Source organism: Aphelocoma coerulescens, unplaced genomic scaffold (genome assembly GCF_041296385.1).
Source record: "Aphelocoma coerulescens isolate FSJ_1873_10779 unplaced genomic scaffold, UR_Acoe_1.0 HiC_scaffold_118, whole genome shotgun sequence".
Lineage (NCBI taxonomy): Eukaryota > Metazoa > Chordata > Aves > Passeriformes > Corvidae > Aphelocoma > Aphelocoma coerulescens.
In genome coordinates this window covers 578905-582865 of record NW_027183476.1, presented here as the reverse complement: position 1 = coordinate 582865, position 3961 = coordinate 578905, and positions in this window count along the sequence as shown.

The window sequence follows — 3961 nt, the reverse complement described above, 5'->3', positions numbered from 1 at the left end:
CCATTTTATCCCAAATTTTTTGGGAATTTTTTTGCCCAAAATCTGCTGATTTTGAGGCAAAATCTGGGATTTTGGGGGGGGGGGATTGGGAGGGGAGGGGGGAGGGGGAGACCCCCCCCCCAAAATGTAAAGTGGGGACCCCCCCCCACCCCAAATTTTTTTGGGGGATTCTGGGGGGGTCCCCGAGGTCCGGCAGAGGCACCTGGTCCTGGAAAAGAGGGGAAAAAAGGGGATTTTGGGGAATTTTGGGGAGTTTTGGGGGGGCTTAAATTTGGGGGGGGTCTCGATTTTTGGGGGTCTTGATTTTGGGGAGTCCTTAAATTTTGAGGGGGGTCTCGATTTTTGGGGGTCTCGAATTTTTGGGGGTCTCGATTTTTGGGGGGTCCCTAAATTTGGGGGGGGTCTCGATTTTTGGGGGGTCTTGATTTTGGGGGGTCCTTAAATTTGGGGGGGGTCTCGATTTTTGGGGGTCTCGAATTTTTGGGGGTCTCGATTTTTGGGGGGTCCCTAAATTTGGGGGGGGTCTCGATTTTGGGGGGTCCCGATTTTTGGGGGGGTCTCAAATTTGGGAGGTCTTGATTTGGGGGGGTCAAATTTTGGGGGGGTCTCGATTTGGGGGATCTTCAATTTGGGGGTCTCTAATTTGGGGGGGTCTCGACTTTTGGGGGTCTTGATTTTGGGGAGTCCTTAAATTTGGGGGGGGGGGATGTCGATTTTTGGGGGGGTCCTGATTTTGGGGGGTCCTTAAATTTTGGGGGGTCTCGATTTAGGGGGGGTCCTTAAATTTTAGGGGGCGTCTCGATTTTTGGGGGTCTCGAATTTTTGGGGGTCTCGAATTTTGGGGGTCTCGATTTTTGGGGGGTCCCTAAATTTGGGGGGGTCTCGATTTTTGGGGGGTCTTGATTTTGGGGGAGTCCTTAAATTTTGGGGGGGTCTCGATTTTTGGGGCTGTCTCAAATTTTGGGGGTCTCAAATTTGGGGGTGTCTCGATTTTGGGGGGGCCCGATTTTTGGGGGGGGTCTCAAATTTGGGGGGGGTCTCGATTTTTGGGGGTTTCAATTTAGGGAGGTCCTTAAATTTGGGGGTCTCGATTTAGGGGGGTCCTTAAATTTGGGGGGGGGTCTCGATTTTTGGGGGTCTCGAATTTTGGGGGGGGCCTTAAATTTGGGGGGCGTCTCGATTTTTGAGAGTCTCGAATTTTTGGGGGTCTTGATTTTTGGGGGTCTCGATTTTTGGGGGGTCCCTAAATTTGGGGGAGGGGGTCTTGATTTTTGGGGGGTCTTGATTTGGGGGGGGTCTCGATTTTGGGGGTGTCTCAAATTTTGGGGGGTCTCAAATTTGGGGGTGTCTCGATTTTGGGGGGTTTCAATTTAGGGAGGTCCTTAAATTTGGGGGTCTCGATTTGGGGGGGTCCTTAAATTTGGGGGGGGGGGTCTCGATTTTTGGGGGTCTCGATTTTTGGGGGGGTCTTGATTTTGGGGGGGTCCTTAAATTTGGGGGGCGTCTCGATTTTTGAGGGTCTCGAATTTTTGGGGGTCTCGATTTTTGGGGGTCTCGATTTTTGGGGGGTCCCTAAATTTGGGGGGGGGGTCTCAAGTTTTGGGGGGTCTCAAATTTGGGGGGGGTTCTCAAGTTTTGGGGGGTCAAATTTGGGGGGGTCTCAATTTTTGGGGGGTCAGATTTGGGGAGGTCTCGATTTTTTGGGGGGTCTCGATTTTTTGGGGGTCTCGATTTTTGGGGGTCAGATTTGGGGGGGTCTTGATTTTTGGGGGGGGTCTCGATTTTTGGGGGTCTCAAATTTGGGAGGTCTTGATTTGGGGAGGTCAAATTTTGGGGGTCTCGGTTTTTGGGGGGGTCTTAAATTTTGGGGGGTCCCGATTTGGGGGGGCCAAATTTTGGCAGGTCTGGATTTTTGGGGGGTCTCGATTTTGGGGGGGGTATTAAATTTTGGGGGGGGTCCCAATTTTTGGGGGGGTGTTGGTGTTTAAGGGTCTCAAATTTTGGGGGGGTTCGATTTTGGGGGCGTCTCAAATTTGGGGGGTCTCGATTTGGGGGGGGTCTTAAATTTTGGGGGGGGGTCCCAATTTTTGGGGGGGTCTTGATTTTTAAGGGTCTCAAATTTTGGGGGTGGCCTCAAATTCGGGGGGGGTCCCGATTTTTGGGGGGGGTCTCAAATTGGGGGGGATCCCGATTTTGGGGGGTCTCGATTTGGGGGTGTCCTTAAATTTTGGGGGGGTCTCGATTTTTGGGGGTCTCAAATTTGGGGGGGGATCTTAAATTTGGGGGGGTCTCAATTTTTGGGGTGTTCCTTCTTTTTTTGGGATCCTTTTTTTTTTGGGTGGGGGGGTCTCCCCCATTTCTGGGGCTCCTTTTTTGGGGGGGTCTCCTCTATTTTGGGGGGGGGTTCCCCAATTTTTTGGACCCCCAGTTTTTTTGGGATCCCCAATTTTTTAGGTTCCCCGATTTTTTTGGATCCCCGATTTTTTTGGATCCCTTTTTTAGGATCCCAAATTTCGGGTTCGCCGTTTTTTGGGATCCCCGTTTTTTTGGGATCCTGGTTTTTGGGGGGGGGGGTCCCCATTTTTTAGGATCCCCTTTTTTTTTAGGATCCCCAGATTTTAGGATCCCGAATTTTTTAGGATCCCAAGTTTTAGGATCCCCCTTTTTTGGGGGATTCCCATTTTTTTAGGATCCCCATTTTTTGGGGGGGTCTCACCTGATTTTGGGTTTTTTTTGGGGGGTTCTCACCTGATTTTTGGTTTTTTTTGGGGGGGTCTCACCTGGTTTTTGGGGCTTTTTTTGGGGGGGGTCTCACCTGATTTTGGGGGTTTTTGGGGGTCTCACCTGGTTTTTGGGGTTTTTTTTGGGGGGTTCTCAACTGATTTTTGGTTTTTTTTTTTTGGGGAGTCTCACCTGGTTTTGGGGGGTTTTTTGGGGGGGCTCTCACCTGTTTTTGGGGCGGTTTTTTTTGGGGTTCTCACCTGATTTTTGGGGGGTTTTTTTTGGGGAGTCTCCCCTGATTTTTGGGGTTTTTTTTGGGGTTCTCACCTGTTTTTGGGGTTTTTTTTTGGGGGAGTCTCACCTGGTTTTGGGTTTTTTTTTTGGGGAGTCTCACCTGGTTTTTGGGTGTTTTCTTGGGGGGGGTCTCACCTGGTTTTGGGGTTTTTTTTGGGGGGGGTCTCCCCAGGTTTTGGGGTTTTTTTGGGTTTTTTTGGGGGTTCTCACCTGATTTTTGGGGTTTTTTTTGGGGGGGTTTTTTTTGGGGAGTCTCATCTGGGTTTTGGGTTTTTTTTTTTGAGGAGTCTCACCTGGTTTTTGGGTGTTTTTTTGGGGGGGGTCTCACCTGGTTTTGGGGTTTTTTTTGGGGAGTCTCCCCAGGTTTTGGGGTTTTTTTTGGGTTTTTTTTGGGGTTCTCACCTGATTTTTGGGGTTTTTTTGGGGGGGTTTTTTTTTGGGGAGTCTCCCCTGATTTTGGGGGTTTTTTTTGGGGTTCTCACCTGTTTTTGGGGGGTTTTTTTTGGGGAGTCTCACCTGGTTTTGGGTTTTTTTTTGGGGGGGTCTCACCTGGTTTTGGGGTTTTTTTTGGGGAGTCTCCCCAGGTTTTGGGGTTTTTTTGGGGTTTTTTTGGGGGTTCTCACCTGATTTTTGGGGTTTTTTTGGGGGGGGTTTTTTTTGGGGAGTCTCACCTGATTTTTGGGGGTTTTTTTGGGGAGTCTCACCTGATTTTTGGGGGTTTTTTTGGGGAGTCTCACCTGGTTTTGGGTTTTTTTTTTGGGGAGTCTCACCTGGTTTTGGGTTTTTTTTTTGGGGAGTCTCACCTGGTTTTGGGGTTTTTTTGGGGGGGGGGGGTCTCAGCAGCCGCAGCTCTGCCGGGTCTGGGCCGGAGCCCCCCGGGGCTGCCGGAGCTGCCGGAGCGACGCGTCCCCGTACTGGATCCCCGATCCCATCCGCTCGGGATCCA